This window comes from Ziziphus jujuba, chromosome 4 (assembly GCF_031755915.1).
Source record: "Ziziphus jujuba cultivar Dongzao chromosome 4, ASM3175591v1".
Taxonomy (NCBI): Eukaryota; Viridiplantae; Streptophyta; class Magnoliopsida; order Rosales; family Rhamnaceae; genus Ziziphus; species Ziziphus jujuba.
In genome coordinates this window covers 3184174-3202022 of record NC_083382.1, presented here as the reverse complement: position 1 = coordinate 3202022, position 17849 = coordinate 3184174, and the positions used below count along the sequence as shown (strand labels likewise).

The 17849-nt window shown below is 35.3% G+C and overlaps 1 long non-coding RNA gene and 2 pseudogenes across 1 annotated transcript; 1 reads left to right on the top strand and 2 right to left on the bottom strand.

The window, feature by feature from the left end:
* Positions 1–1400: 1400 nt before the first annotated feature.
* On the bottom strand, positions 1401–8692 carry LOC132803429 (PR5-like receptor kinase; annotated as a pseudogene).
* A 209-nt stretch (positions 8693–8901) lies between these two features.
* On the bottom strand, positions 8902–11592 carry LOC107423120 (PR5-like receptor kinase; annotated as a pseudogene).
* Positions 11255–12011, top strand: LOC132803389 (uncharacterized). Its single transcript, XR_009638595.1, has 2 exons — positions 11255–11395; positions 11591–12011. It is a non-coding gene; the product is annotated as an uncharacterized LOC132803389 (long non-coding RNA).
* Positions 12012–17849: the final 5838 nt, after the last annotated feature.

Sequence of the window (17849 nt, the reverse complement as noted above, 5' to 3'; positions counted from 1 at the left end):
ACCAATGTTTCATTGTATAAAACCGCAATTACAATATCATCATCTCCCATTTCACTACAAAATTAAATGAATAACATTAAACTAAATAAATAAATATATAAAATTTTAAATAATACTAAACAAACATATTAACTGTATTAAAAAAGTTGATTCTATTTTTTTTTTTTTGGGCCAAATATAGCTTTTTCCTATTGGCAGAAAACTAGCGGCAAATTGGCAGAAAACTGGTGGAAAATTGGCTAAAAATTAGCTAAAAACTTGCGAAAACTGACAAACTGGAGGAAAATGGCGGAAGTTCATCTTTTTTGCCAAATTTCCTCCGTTTTTACTGTTTTTTGTAATTTTTCAGTTTTACACAAAATTTCCCCCATTTTCAAACCATATGTCACCTAAGTATCTTTAAAATCACATATAACAGCTCATAAATTAATTTCTTACATACCCATATTAAATAAAAAGCTTAAAAATTCCAAAACTAACGAAAAATACAAGAAAAAAGAGAAAGAGAAAATAGAAAAAAAAACACAGATTTCCTTACTTTCATTTAATAAGAAAAAAGTTAAAATTTTTACCTGAGTTTAGTTTTAGATATGAGAAAATACAAAAAAAAGAGAGTGAGAGGAGATGAGATGCAAAGAGTGGCCTGTTAGAGAAACCCTTAGATGAACGGCTGTGTAGAGGAAGAAGGAAAGGGTAAAAAAAGCCTTTTGCGTAATTTTCAATTTTATCAAGGGTATTTTTGTCCCAAGGTGGCTACTTTTTTAAAAAAAAAAAATTGCTATTCTTCAATAATCATGTTATGGGATGGCTATTTTTCCAAATAACCCTTTTTTTGGTATCAAATCTCTTTGGAGAGTTTCCGTCTTTGGACTCATTGCTAGAAGTGTACAAGTCCCACCTGTGTGGGCCCACATAAAGCAAGAATGAATTTTGTTTTTGGGTCCAGAAAATGACTCAATTGCTTAGCTATCTTCAATAATAAAATTCCTCACTATCTTTATGTTTCCTAAATCCTTAATTACACCTTCATCAGATTAAAAATTTTGGTTACTTGGAATTTCTCCCTAGTCATCAGGATTTGCATCATCAAATCTGAGACAAAAATAGATAACCTCTTCAAATATAAGCACGTATGTGTCATTTATTTTAATTAATCCTCTCTGCGATAACAAAATCCCCAAACCAAAAGGAAACCCTTTTTTTTCTCCTGAACCTGCCAACACGGTCAGTGGTCATTACATATGTTTAACACGTTTAATTGCCCACTTTTTTTTTAATCTAGTAGGTTCACAATCAAAAACTGAGCATATGATGATAGAGACATAGCAACTTGGGAAACATCAAAAATAGACTACTGACAAGTGGAATACATAAATCTACTATTATGGTTTTGTGGAATGCTAAGGAGACCTTGCAGGAGAAGATAAGAACGGCTTTGGTGGAATCTGGACAGACTTAAGACTTCCTTCCAGTATAACAACAACTTTACTCATTTGTGGTCGACCGGATGGAATTGTCTGAATGCACCCAAAGCTCAGTAATACCATCTTCTTTGCCATCTCTTTTTCCTCCTCTATTGTTACACCCAAAATTCTTAAATCTTTATCCAATTCTATGGCCTCGTAAATCCAATATGGAAAGTATATTTCACTAGTACGAGACACTCCAACATCAACATTCTTTCTTCCTCCAACCATTTCCAATACCAACATTCCGTAGCTATAAACATCGGATCTGTGAGACGCTCCACCAAAGTTGCGGTTGAATACTTAAGGTGCTATGTATCCTGCTGTTCCTCTAGCACTCGTCATCGATACTGTTCTCTAGATTTACTCTTATGGACATTGTGACCCTAGCTTCGAGTGATGCTCCTACCTTTTACTGCAAGTCCTTCACCTTTAGACTCAGATTTCAATTCCAAGTCTCGGGACCTGAGGGCACTCACTACTGTTTCTAAGGACAAAGACTCTCTACCATACTTAATGGCATTCTTCACTTCTCTATAAGTCTCAGGCAAGGAGTTTAATAACATCACAGCATGATGTTCATCATCAAAAACAACATTACAGTTTGCAAGACTTAGTATTAAGCGATTAAAAGAATCAAGGTTAGCATCTAGGTCCTTAGTGGTATCCATTTTGAAACCAAAAAATTGTTCTAATAAAAGAATTCTGTCAAGTAAAGATCTCATCATGTAAAGCTGTTCAAGTTTCTACAATATCTGTGAAGTAGTACTCACATCATTTACTTGCCTCAACACATTGTCAGAAAGATGAAGAATGATAGTACTCATTGCAATTTCATCAATTTCAAGCTTCTTTTCTTCGGTGACATCTGCTGCATATGACCCATCGATCACCCTTGCCACCTTCATCAGGACCAGCATAGCCTTTATTGTAATAGCCTAGATATTGTCCGCTTTGGGCTCGGCCCGCACGGTTTTGCTTTTCCCGACCCCAGTACAACGGTGGGTCACAGGAAAAAGCCTCTTGAAGGGAAAGGTATCCACACGCTTATAAGTCATGCTTCGTTCCCCTTTCCAATCGATATGGGATGTTACAATCCACCCTCCTTAGGGCCCAGCGTCCTCGCTGGCACACCGATCCGGGTCCCGCTCTGATACCACTGTAAACAGCCCAGACCACCCGCCTCAAGATATTGTCCTCTTTGGGCCCGGCCCGCACGGTTTTGTTCTTCCCGACCCCAGTACAATGGTGGGTCACAGGAAAAGGCCTCTTGAAGAGAAAGGTATCCACACGCTTATAAGTCATCCTTCGTTCCCCTTTCCAATCGATATGGGATGTTACACTTATCTTCTTGCACCAAAGCAATAAGTCTCCCTTTCCATTGAAGACTTCAATCTCCAATTTCGTAGGCATCCAAATTGGCCAGAACCAAATTCTTAAGTTATGTAGTTCTGCACCAGTTATGCAACACATCACAGCGGCATCACAAGGTGAATTTGAGGATGAAATCATCACATATCTCCACCTAATCCTCAAATGCAATTTAACAGAAGCTCATCACCATCCCAAGAAAAATAACCATCACCAAACCAGCCTGCTCTAACTCGGAGCAGATTCTTGCAAGTATTAAACTTGCCAACAGTAAGCACCTTTGTACCCATATAAGAAGGATTGAGCTCAGTGGGAATTTTCTTCAACTTAATCACTCGTTGAGCCGTCATATCTAGGATAAAGTGATACCTGACCTGAATATGTTTAGATCTTTCACGAAACACTGGATTTTTACACAAGTGGATTGCACTTTGACTATTTGAGTATAAAACAACCTCTTGATTAAGTGCTTTAAGTTCTGTCAATAGACCCTTAAGCCAAATAACTTTTTTTGCAGCCTCTGTTGCTGCCATATACTCAGATTCAGTTGTCAATAAAGCCACCATAGGTTGCAGCTAAGACTTCCAACTTATACAATTTCCACCCAAAGTGAACACATAAGAAGACATAGATCTCCTTTTGTCCCTATCACCAGCATAGTCAGAATCCAAATACCCAATTAACTCAACTCCACTTGAATTTCCTTTATAAATCAAACCTTTACTCACTGTGTGCTTCAAATATCGTAGAAGCCATTTCATTGCCTCCTAATGATCTCGGCCAGGATTAGCCATGTATCTACTTAAGACACTAATGGCATGAGCTAAATCTGGCCTAGTGCAAATCATCACATACATCACAGATCCCACAGCATTTGAATATGGTACAGCCACCATATCTTCCTTCTCTTGCTCTGTAGTTGGACATTGCTCACTAGACAGCTTGAAATGTGTCCACCAAGTGGAACATTTGCTGGTTTTGCACCTTCCATAGAAAATATGGACACCACTTTCTAAATGTAGGAAGATTGCAACAGTTTCATCTCATATCTCAATTTGTTTCTCACAATTTCTATTCCTAAAATCTTTTTGGCTTGTCCAAGGTCCTTCATTTCAAACTTAGACTTGAGTAAATTCTTCACAAAATGTATAATTTTACCATCTCGACCTGCCAACAGCATATCATCCAGATATAATAAAAGATACACTACCTTGTCTATCATAGTGTCCTTAAAATATAAACAGCTGTCAAAATTACTTCTCACAAAACTAGCTTTTACCACAAATGAATCAAACATTTTATACCATTGTCTTGGTGACTGCTTAAGTCCATACAATGATTTCTTAAGCAAACACACAAGATCTCCACCTTTTTTCCTAATTTCAAAACCTTCAGGTTGTCTCATGTATATAGTTTCTTCTAATTCTCCATGAAGAAACGCAGTCTTAACACCCATCTGTTCTAACTCCCAATCAAACTGAGTTACCAAAGCTAACATGACCCTTATGGTTGTATACTTGACAACCGGTGAGAAAATTTCAATGTAGTCTATGCATTCAACCTGAATAAACCCCTTAGCCACTAATCTGGCTTTAAATCTCACTGGTTCAAATTTTGTCATTCCTTCCTTGACTTTGTAGATCCATTTACAATCCACAATTTTTTGGTTTGCAGGTGCTGGTACCAACTCCTAAGTCTCATTTTTATGTGAAGATTCCATTTCTTCAGCCATAGCTTCTTTCCATTTTGCAGCTTCCTTTGATTTCACAGCTTTCAAATAACTTCTTGGCTCATTATCTATAAGATCTTGAAATGCCACCAAGGCAAAAGCTATGAAATCTGCATAGCTGTACTTCCTATTAGGCTTCACTTGCCTTTTTGCTCTATCTCGGGTCAGCAAGTATCCTGGTGAAGCTATATTTTTCTATCTTGGACTTGAGGATTTCTGCTTTGGTTATTCATCTTTTGACTCTTCATCTGATTGGGCAGGTGTATGCTTTTCTAGTTCATCAACACTTGCAGGTTCAAGGATAGCTTCATCATATGGCTTATCACTTAGATTTTCATCCTCTTGACTCTCCATCTCAGGAAGTAAATCAAGACTCCTTGTTTCTAGCTTGTTACTTTTCTCATTTCCTGCACTGTTAGTAACTTTACAAGGCATAGAAGTTTCATTAAATATCACATCTCTACTTAGAATGACTTTATAACCCTGAATTTTTTTATCACAAAGTCTATAGCCCTTAACACCTGAAGGATAACCTAAGAAAAAACATTTTATACTCCTAGGTTCAAGTTTTCCCTCAGCTTGATGTACATATGCAGCACAGCTTAAAATTCTAAGCTTGCTATAATCAGGCTTCTTATCAAGCCACACATGTTCAGGGGATTTAAAATTTAAAACAGGTGATAAATTTACCAAATGCATAGCTGTCATAACAGCCTCACCCCAAAACAATTTAGGTAAACCAGATGAAACAAGCATACGTCTTACTTTATCAAGCAAATTCCTATTCATCCTTTCAGCCACACCATTTTGCTGTGGTGTGTGCTTAATAGTTCTATGCCTTAGTATACCATGAGACTTATAGAAATGATCAAATTCTCTATTACAAAATTCTAGACCATTATCGGTTCTTAAGGCTTTTACAGGTTTATTGGTTTGATTTTCAACAAGCAATTTCCATTCTTTAAACCTAGTAAATGCTTCATCTTTGGTTTTCAGCAAGTAAACCCAAACTTTTCAAGAAAAATCATCAATTATTGACAAAAAATGCCTATTACCACTTTGTGTTTGTACATTGGCAGGGCCCCACAAATCAGTATGCACATGTTCTAACATAGATTTAGCTATACTTGTACTCAAGTTAAAGCTAAGCCTATGTTGTTTACCCAAAATACAATTTTCACAAAATTCTAGCTTGCTGATTATGTCCTTGCCAAACACATTCTGTTTATTCAAGTAGTACAAACGTTTTTCACTAATGTGACCCAATCTATTATGCCACAAAATAGTTTTATCAATTGATGAACTAATAGAAGCATTACTAGAACTAGTCACTATTTTACCTAGCAAAACATACAAACCATTCTTTTTCACACCTTTCATAACAACAAGAGAACCCTTAGTCACTTTCATAGTACCATTTTTAGTTTTACAAGAAAAACCAGATTCATCTAACATGCTAAAAGAAATTAAATTCCTCTTCAAATAAGGGACATGTCTAACTGAAGTAAGAGTCTTAATGGTACCATCTAATAGTTGTAGTTGCACATTTCCAATGACAACTACTTGACATGATTGGTTGTTTCCTAGGACTTGACCACCATCACACTTAGAAAAAGAGTGGAAACAACTTAAATCAGGACACATATGAAAGGAACAACCTGAATCTAACACCCATTTAGATTTATCTTGATTGTAAGACACAACCAAGACCTCTGCAGGCTCCGAACCAGTATAAGCCACTGCCAAATCACCTGTTTCTTGGCCTTTTTCTTTTTCATATTTTCTTTTCTTAACACAATTTTTAATAAAATGGCCCTCTCTCTTGCAGTAATAACATTTCCTGCCTCTTGTCCTAGATTTAGATCTAGGATGTTCTGATTGTTAATCAAAAACTAACCCAGAATTGAAAATATCCAAATTCACCAAAAACCGAAATTACCCAACTCAGTAAGAATTGAAAATGCCCAACTCACAAAGAATTGAAGAAACCCAATTCACGAAGAATTAAAAGGAAGAATATCCAACTCACCGAGAATTGGAAATACCTAATAGCTCTGATACCGCTGTTGGAAAAATTAGAGAGCAAAACTGAAAAAACTAAGTAACATAAACAACAAGAAGAGTTATCGAGGTTCGGCCAAGATAGCCTATGTCCTCATTGCTCCGGTGAGAGCTTCTGGTATTTTATTGAGTAGCTGCTATCATAGAAATCAACTACATAACTTAAATTATGAAATCACTCAAATATTCACAACCCAAAGCCCCTGTTACACCCTTTTCACTAAGTGTTCTTTTCCAAACTCACAAAGAACATCAATTATATGTAAAGAAGAACACAAGGGAATGAAAACAGATTTCTCAGAGCTTTCCTGCCTTCTGCAGTTTTATGGAAATTTTGAGTTTTTTCTCTCTTTTTTCATTCAGAAGGAAGGAAATCGTATATATAACAAGTGTTACCTCAAAACGACGTCACTCTACTTAAGATGTGAGGGAAAATAACCATTTTACCATTCTTTACTTCCAAAATAATGAAATGCACCATTTTGACCACTAGAAACTTGAAAACACGCAAAACAGGTTCTGCAGTTTTACACCAGTTATGCAACACATCACAGCAGCATTACAAGGTGAATTTGAGGATTAAATCATCACAGATACAATACTTTCCTTTTTTAGTCACAGTTTTGCCAGGCCAAAATCACAGATTTTTGGAAAAAAATGTTTATCCAAAAGAATGTTTGAGGCTTTATGTCAAAATGCAATATCCTTGTGTTGCAACCTCGGTGCAAGTACTCTAGTCCTTGGGCAATTCCAAGGGCAATTTCATACAATGTTGTCCAATCCAAATGACGAGTTGGATTTGGAGATTCTTGATCAAATATGAATTTATCAAGTGATCCATTAGGCATGTAATCATAAATCAAAGCTCTCTTTATGCCCTCGTAGCAAAATATGAGAAGAGTGACTATATTAACATGAGAAGTTCTACCTATACTTGCAATTTCGTTGATAAAATCTTCTCCACTGCTTTTAGAATCTTTTTAATACTTTTACTGCAACAAGATGACCATCAGGTAGTGTTCCTTTGTATACACAGCCATATCCTCCTTTCCCAATTATGTTTGCAAATGAGTTAATCATTTTCTTGATATGTGAGTGACTGTATCGCTTCGGGACAAATGAAGTATAATTGCTTATAAATGCCTCCACATCAAACTCCTCTCTATTTTCTTTATTTCTAAAGATCATTGATACTCTCTTATGGACGGATAGAGTTATAGCAGAAATTATTGAAAGCCCAAGCACAGCGGCTGATGAAATGCCTATGTTCAAAAGAGTATTTAACTTGTATATCTATTTTATTTCATGGAAGTAAAATAAGAAAAGGAGCATGGTTGACATTTAACCTCTGGTCAAATTACGATCTGAAGATGATTCTGCAATATCAAAAGAAGGTGAGACTAAAAATCTGTAACTTCATAAATAGAAAAAAGAATGGTAGCTAACTTGCAACTACCTAAGTCATTAGTTTCCATCGTTTTGTATCTCTGTCTTTCTAAACAGGGAAGATAATGTAATATGATTTACTCTCATAGTAACATCCTACAGCTTTTAGTTACATGTGATTAATTGTTTGCGGATCATAATAACATTTTTGTAATCCTCCACAATCTGTATGTGTGTTTATCATGTTAGTTTAATGTGCATTTGTTGGTTACATCTCAATAGGATTTAAATCCCCTGTTTGTGTTCTTCCTTATTATTATTCCAATTAATCCAAGGGACAAAAATTAATGGCAAATTATCATATCTGATAGAAACTTGTTACTATAAAATAACGAAGTTAAAAGGTTTATTTGGTAAAGTCTTTTGAAGTAGTGGATTTTTTTCCAACCATTTTATTAATTAGATATATAATATCCTCTTTTAGTAAAAAAATGATATAATCCATTAATTATATACTCATATATTTTTAAAAGAGAAACCTTTATTCGTACCTTTAATTTACGGTCTGGAACGTGATGGGGGAGGAAATGGGCTTTGCCGAGAAGATCCATCATAGCAAGTTGGTTGTTTGGAATTCCAGTCATAGCCACAAACTCCTCCGGATTTGGTATAGCCATTGCATAATGAAGTATTCACCTTATATTTCACTCTAAATCCTTCTCTGATCAGTGCCTCTTCCATTATTGCAAAATTTCCGATGTCAACAAAATAACTCCGACCAATCCCGATTTTGAGGCTCGAATTGCAGCCAGTATTATCTCCTATAAAGCCATTCTCATGAGTAGACCCAACGGGGCAAGGGAACACCCGAGCTTAGTTTATATTACGTTAGATGTTCAATGTATACAGGGCAAAGCTCAGTTTGCAGTGTACATCCCCACTAAGCACATACTTTTCATTCCTAAAGCTACATCCATGCACATGGAATCGACCTTCAACTACATTTACTCTAACCCTAGACATGGAACCAAAAGAAACCAAACAGAAGCCCAAACCTAAGCGTGATATTTATATACAAAAGATAACGGTCATAACATTGGAAAATAAAACAAACTATTAAGAGGGAATTAGATACTAAGCATACCTACTTTTATTATGATGATTTTGAAGATTGTTGAGGAGACCTTGCAGGAGAAAACAAGAATGGCTTTGGTGGAATCTGGACAGATTGAAGATTTCCTTCTAGCATATCTACAACCTCACTCATTAGTGGTCGATCTGATGGATTCATCTTAATGCACCAGAAGCTCACTAATATCAACTTCCTTGCTATTTCTTTTTCTTCCCCTGTTGTAACTCCCAAAACTCTTAAATCTCTACCCAATTCCAGATCTTCATAAATCCAAGAAGGATAGTATATTTCACTTGTACGAGACACTCCAACATCAATATTCTTTCTTTTCCCAACCATTTCGAGGACCAACATTCCATAGCTATAAACATCGGATTTGTGGGACACTCCTCCAAAGTTGCGATTAAATACTTCAAGTCCTATGTATCCTGCTGTTCCTCTAGCACCGGTCATTGACACAATACTCTCCTTTTCTAGCCATAGTTTTGCCAGGCCAAAATCAGAGATTTTTAGACAAATTCTTTATCCAAAAGAATGTTTTGAGGCTTTATGTCAAAATGCAAAATCCTTGCGTTGCAACCTCGATGCAAGTACTCTAGTCCTCGTGCAATTCCAAAAGCAATTTTGTACAATGTTGTCCAATCCAAGTGACAAGTTGGGTTGGGAGATTCTTGATCAAATATGAATTTATCAAGTGATCCATTAGGCATGTAATCATAAATTAAAACCCTCTTGGTCCCTTCATAGCAAAATCCTAGAAGAATGACTATATTAACATGAGAAGTTCTACCCATACTAGCAACTTCGTTGATAAAATCTTCTCCATTGCTTTTAGAATCTTTTAGGACTTTAACAGCAACAAGACAACCATCAGGTAATGTTCCTTTGTATACACAGCCATATCCTCCTTTCCCAATTATGTTTGCAAATGACTTTGTCATTTTCTTGACATGTGAGTAACGGTATCGCTTTGGAGCAAATGAAGTATAATTGTTTATAAATGCCTCCACATCAAAATCGTCTCTCTTCTCTTTCTTCCAAAAGATCATTGATTCTCTCTTATAGACGGATAGAATTATAGCAAAAATTATCAGAAGTCCAAGAACGGCCACTGAAATGCCTATATATTTTCAAAGGAGTATTTAAGTTGTATATCTATTTTATTTCATGGTAACCAAATAAGAAGAAGAAGAAAAAGAGATGGTTGACATTTTACCTATGATCAAATTACGATTTGAAGATGATTCTGCAAAAGCTAGAAAAGGTGAGACCAAAAAAAAAAAATTAAAAAAAAAAATTGTAACTTCAAAATAAATAGAAAAAGAATTCTACCCAACTTGGAACTACCTTAGTCATTAGTTTCCATAGTTCAGTATATCTTTGTCTTTCTAAACAGGGGAGATCATATAAAATACGATTTACTCTCATAATCATCTTATATAATCCTCCACAATCTTAATGTGTGTTTATCATGTTAGTAGTTTTTTTTTTTTCTTTTTTTTTCTTTTTTTTGAGACTTTACCAACTAAACCATTTTACTAATACTAATCAATATATAATAGTTTTCATATCAATTCTCGATTTGGTTTAGCCTATGGACTGGTGACACACACTAAGCAAATGTAGTGGGGAAAAGTTATGAAATTGTTTAGTATATGACTCTTAGATAATCATGAATACGAGCAAATTCATCCAAATTAAGCACTAGTAGAAAGCGCGCACACACAAATATATATATATATATATATAGATAGAAAAACAAAAAAAAAAAAAAAAAAAAAGGGTAGGAATTGGAGTTAGAAAGTGTGAAAAGTCGTCGTGATGTTTATCCTAAGAGTACCAAATTATACGCAATCTAAATGAAATTAAAGCAGCTGGGTTGGGTTGGTACCTTTGATTGGGGGAGGACATGGGCCTGGCCGAGAAGATCCATCTGCGCAGTGGCAAGCAGGCTTGTTGGAATCTACGTCATAACCGCAAGCTCCTGATCCGGATACGGTGCAGCCGTTACAAAACCAAGCATCCACCTTATATTTCACTCTAAATCCTTCTCCGAACAGTGCCTCTTCCATTCTCCAAAATTCTCCGATAAGACCCAAATAACTCCGACCAATCCCACCTCCGAGGCTTGAAGTGCATCCCGGATTAGTTTCAGATCCAAGTTGTATGAGGCCATCCTTACGAGTCGATCCCTCAGGGCAAGAGAAATACCCGAGCATTCCTTCATTTTTCTGACAATCATAGTTTATTGTAATTTCTGCAAAACCTTGAGCATATTCAAATAGTTGGGAATTGAAGGTGGTAGTTGGGTATTTTGGTGAACATAATCCTTTACTATCAAAGAAATCTTCCCTTTTGATTTGGAGAATCTGGGTGTCTTGTTCTATGTCTAATACCTCGTGCATCACACCTTTGATCTTAATGGTAGTTTTGTTTTTGTCGCAGTTGAGATGTAGATCACGATGCCCACAATCTTCCACCCTATCATCTCCCCAGAAAGGGTAGTGAATGTTCGTGATATTCCCACAAGTGAATCGTTTGCTGCAGCTATTGAACAAATCCAAGCTCCAACATGGAGGAAACTAGATGATGAATAACAGCAAAGAAAATTGAAGAAGAAGAAGAAAAGGAGTCGAGGAGGAAAGCCGGGAATTCATTTCCAGAAAGTAGAGGTTTAGGTGGAGAAAATGAAGTCTTCGTGAATTAAAATGAGTGGTAGATCCTACAAAGATTTGACGTTTAGTTGACTCAAACGTATTCATAATTGCGAGTCCTCTGCTACTCTGTTTTTACTTTTCTTTATTTGTGTTTGTTTTTCTCTCCATTGTGGCTATAATTACAGCGAAAACCATAAAGATTACCGTAATTTGGTCCTTGTATCAATTTGCTCCTTATTTATTTATTTTGCGCCATGACACACTGCAAATGTGAATTTCAAAAATTAATCCAGAAACTGTTCCACAAACTTGTATTTCGTGGAAACTTCTGTTCTATTTCCTTTTTTCTATCAAACATTAAATTAAAAAAAAAAAGTCCGTCAACTTTTTCCCTGGCAAGTAAAATTATCATAATCAGAAATCAGTACATCAGAGGTCATCCGCATATTTCAAAATAAAATAAACTAAAATAAAAAGGTCGTCAGTCATGGAGCTAAATGTTGACCCAATAAGCTATGAGTCGCTGACAATGCAAATAGGCCTAGCATAGCAGGACATGTCCTGAAGGCCCAATTTAGGCCTGGCATTCTGTATTCATGTACAATTTGTTGAAGCTTAGCAAGAAGGATTTTAAACAAAATTTTCGTGCAATACATGTTGCTAGGTCCTCCAAAAAGAACTATTTATCCTCTGTTTTACCTTGGTGATTTTCCATTTTTAACACCCTAATTAAGAGAAATTAAATTCAGTACATTTATTTGAGCATTAAAGATCCAATAATTGAACCCTTTCAAGTTTCCATTCGAAAACAAATATAAAACTGGGAATTACCATCCCTTATGATGATTCAAAACTCATTAAACACACCATTGTTACTCATAGCTAGCTGCCTTGTCCTTTAACTTTTTAGTAATTCTACCACCAACCTTTGATTTTTTTATTTTTTATTTTGGTTAAAATGGACAATTTTTTGGTTTGAAAATTGTTCTTCTGACTATAGTTTGTTCATATTCCCAACCGACGCAGCCGTGCAATAATAAAATGACTAATGGATTTCCATTTTAAGCAATTTGGGCTCTTAGCTGACTACTCAATTTGCTCCTTGTCATGCTCAATTTCCTCGACATTATAGAACTATTTTACGCTGCAAAAGGACGGCCACTTTTTGAATTTTCAAAGTCGTCGGCCTTCTTGTATGGAGTCTAAAAGTACTTTTAATTAGCTGTACGTAAAGTAGTTTGCTTGAGCCAGGGAAATTGTCACCCGCTATAAAGGATCAAGTCCGAATACAAATTAAATTAGTTTCTATATTGTTGTTAATGTGTCCATCATCCAACTATACTAGGAATTACATAAATTATTCCCAGTAGGAAAAAAAAAAAGAAGCAAAATAATAATAATAATAATAATATATTGCATACATAAATTATGACATGAGTATCAACATACTTACAATCTTTTTATATACCAAAATTCAGGGAGCACTACATTAATAAATACTTAACATTAAAATCAGCTATGGGTTTCTCATATTTGGTGATAGAAGAGATAGAAATATAAACTATTAGAGAAGGGTTAAATCTATGCATGGAACTGGAATTTTTGTGCTTGGAGGTGGAGGACTCTCAACAAGCTATAAAAAACCTAAAAAAACACCAATCGCTTTTCACATATCTTTAGGTTTACCTATAGAACAAACAGTAACGACCAACATGTTTGATTAGTTATATCTTGCAGAATAAAATCTTATCCTAATTTTCAACTGAAGTATTTGGATAATTCTCCACGCGGTATGAGGGCATTAATAACGGTAAAGTAAATGTACGGATCAGTTTGCATGCACATTGACAAATCCTTTTTTCAGACAATTTTAAAGGTGCACGCTCCCACATTGACATAGTGTAATTAGCAAGCTTATTCAAACGGATGAGTATATATATATTTAGCAAGCTTTCCCACTTTTGTAGGTTCACTGTTCGCATACAATAACTGAGCATGATAGAAACATAGAAAACTGACTTGTGCAAAAGGAATTAGCAAAAACGTACTATATGTATTTATATATATATATATATATATATATAAACTTCCATTATCATGATTTTGAGGATTGAAACAATGGCTTTGGTGGAATTTGGACAGACTGAACATTTCCGTCTAGCATATCTACAACTTTACTCAAAAGAAACAAAAAAACTAAAAAGAAAGTTTCTCTAAATTTCTTCAACGTTACAAATCAAGAGAGAGGCAATTTGTAAGTGGCAGCTACAAAGGCAAAAGGCAGCTACCCTCCAAATTGTTAAAAGCAAAAGTAAACCTAAAGGGCCTCGTTATGGACTTGGGTTTTTAAGCCATTCCCACACGTGCTACAAATTTCAACCATAGCTTAAATAACCCAATACATTTAAAATGGAATTTCACAAAGTTTCTGCTTTATAATGCCCCGTGGCAACTCACAACAATTGAACTTACAATAAACAAAACCCACAAATATAGTATCTTTCAAAACCTGAGTGCAAGAAAGTGAAATTTAACAAAAGACCGTTGTTTTGGGTTATATATATATATATATATATATATATGCATATATATATATATATATGATATAGATCTGTTATTTGTATGGTAAATATGTATAGATGAATCTGACAAATCTTTATTTACTTTTTTCTCTTTTAAAAGAAAAGAATTAGAATATGAAAAAGTATAGTCCAGGATCCAATAAAACAAAACCCAGACCAAGTCAAAAGGATAGTAGTAATGTAAACGGTGTCGGTAATGTAGTAAGGACTATTGATATTTATTTATTTTTTTTTCCCTAAAAATAATGAAAAATGAAATTTACGTACGTACCAAAAGTAACCAACCTTTGTTTGGATGTCAGACGAATACATCTGAACTTAGATAGTAGCCAGAGCGGCCACCATAAAAAAGAGTATTTGATCCTCTGGACTGCTACAATTGAAATGGTGTGGAATACTGGTTGCAACTGGGTAATCACAAGCATGTATATAAAAAAGATGTTGGATATTATATGAAAAAGTGTTTAAAATGAAGCTTAAATTTGAGGAGATTAAACAAAATACTTGTTTGGTAAAAGAAAAGAGGATGGACGAGACTAATTAAAATTGAAGGAAGAGAAGAGCTAAAAAATACAGAAGGAATGCACATTATAATTTCTTTATTTCCCATAATTAATACAAAACAAGAGTACAAGCCTATATAAGCTAAAAGAGGCAGTTCCAAAGTAACTACCGCCATATGCATGCTTTGCTGTTTTCTTTTCTATACAAGTAAAAATACAACTCATGAGGACACATGTCAATCTATCAATTATCTAATCAATACATATAAAGCTAGCTTACACGTGGCAACTTGCTATGGCTTTAGTAAACAATTCGGACTCTCTTTCATTAATTGCTATCATCAATTGCAACATTAATTGCGACATAAGTGTAATTTCTTGAATCTTCACCACTCAACCGGCTTTGCCAAATTACAAATTATTATTATTATTATTTTATTATTTTATTTTATTTTTAACACTCCCTCTTAATTTCTAATTTTGGCAAAGCTCTTAAAAGTCTTATAGCTTTTCTGTTATTGTTGGTTTTGTAAAAATATCTGCCAGTTACTCAAATGTGTTGATAAATTCAAGTTTAATTTCATCTTCTTCAACCAAATATTTGATGAAGTGATGTTGAATTTCTATGTGCTTTTACTTGTTGTGGAACACTGAATTTTTTGTCATTGCTATTGCTGACATATTATCGCATCTTATAATTGTTCGAGCAGTTTCTTTATGTTGCATATCTGATAAAAGTCTTCTAAGCCATACTGCTTCACTTGCTGCATCTGTAGCGGATATATATTCTACTTTTGTGGAAGATAATGCCATGGTCCTTTGCTTCTTTGATGACCAAGAAATTGATTTTGTACCTAAGCAAAATAAATATCCTGAGATGCTTTTGCAGTCATCTACGGAGCCTGCCCAATCATTGTCTGTATATCTGATGAGCTTGTTACCTGCTTCTTTGGCATACTTAATTCCAAGCTTTCTGGTATCCTATAGATAGCGAAGGATTCTCTTTGCTACATTGTGGTGATTTTTACTTGGCTCGTGCATGAATATGGAAACATAACTAATAGCAAAGACAATATCTGGCCTGGTATTTGTTAGATTAATGAGGCATCCAACTAGGCTTCTGTAATTTGTTGCATTAGCTTTTTTTGCACCATCATCTTTATGCAACTTCTCATTTAATGCCACTGGTGTAGACACCGGTTTATATGTGTCCATGTGAAACCATTTGAGAAGATCATTTAAATATTTATCTTGAGAAATAAATATTTCTCCTTTGAACTTGGATGCCAAGAAAATATTTCATTAGGCCAAGATCTGTCATCTCATATTCTTTCATCATTACTCTTTTGAATTCTTCTACCATTTTTGGATTAGTACCAGTATAAATAAAATCATCAACATATAAGCAGACAATGAGAATATCTTGCATACCTTCTTTTTTGACATATAAAGATGGCTCACTTGGACTCCGTTGAAATCCATTTTGTCTGAAGTATGAATCAAGCTCGTGGTGTATGCTTTAATCCATATAATGTCTTCTTTAATCGTAAGACTTTGTTTTCTTTTCCTTTGATGGTGTAACCCAAAGGTTGTTCCACATATACTTCCTCTTTGAGTTCTCCATTAAGGAATGCTGATTTGACGTCTAGTTGATAAACAGGTACCTCCATTTTAGCAGCTAATGCGAGAACTGTTCTTGCAGTTTCCATTCGAGCAACTGGTGCGAATGTCTCATTGAAGTCGATTCTTGGCTGTTGTGAATAGCCTTTGGCGACTAGCTGTGCTTTGTAATTTTGAATTGTTCCATCGTCTTTGTACTTGGTTTTGTAGACCCATTTGAGTCCAATAACATCTTTGCCTTCAGGTAGATCCATCAGTTCCCACGTATCATTCTTTTCGATTGTTGCAATTTCTTCATCCATTGTTTTAATCCAAATATCTTCTCTTACTTCTTCTTCAAAATTTTGAGGCTCACATGCAAAAAATGCCATATTAGTAGATTCATAAATATCTACGAGTGAGCGTACCTTTCTTGGTGGTGATTCATCATCTGAAGATATATCCATTATTTGGATTGGGCTTGGAGATTCTTGACGACTTGTACTTAGACCAGCATCTTGAATTGGTTGAGAATCTGACTTATCCTGAAAAGAAATTTCTTCAAATATTTTTGCTCCTGTTTTGGGAGTGTTTTCCCAATTTCACGCTGTAGATTCGTCAAAGATAACATCTCTAGAAATTATCAGCTTAGTTGTTTTTGGATTGTACAGCCAGTAACCTTTTGACTCACTGCTGTATCCAAAGAATATATATTTCTCTCCTTTTTCATCAATTTTTTCTCTGTATTGTGAGGGGACATGTGTGTTAGGACCTGTCCAAGATCCCTCATCGAAACCCTAGACAAGCCCTGATCCCAGAGAAACCTTATTGGACCCTCCAATAGAAAATTCGGCAGAACCTCCCCTAAGGGTTGGACTTACCACAAATTCCCTGCATTGAAAACATACTTCTATATACACTGCCTTATTCCTCCCACCTTACTATAATTTAATTCCACAAATTTGCAGCACTTCAATAATTAACAGGGAACTCGTGCATAATTAATAAATAAACGTTCAAGACAGTATACAAAGCTTTACCAAGATACAATTAAATATGAAATTTAATACAACAAAAGATAAAAGGAATAATACAAGGTAGGGAGCAAAAGAAGGGAAAGCTTCTTGGACTTTCAGCAACGAACAAAGACATCAAACTCGCCTCCGGACGATTAAAGTCTACTAACCTGGGCCTAGATGTGACAGCCCAAACCATCCGCATGAGAATTGTCCGCTTTGGAAGCTAGGTGGTGAGCCCAATCCTACCCCTCACGGTTTTACTTCCCTCATAGGAACACGTCCACAAGGGAAAGGTATCGATAGGCTTATAAGCCATGCTTCGTTCCCCTTTCAAACCGATGTGG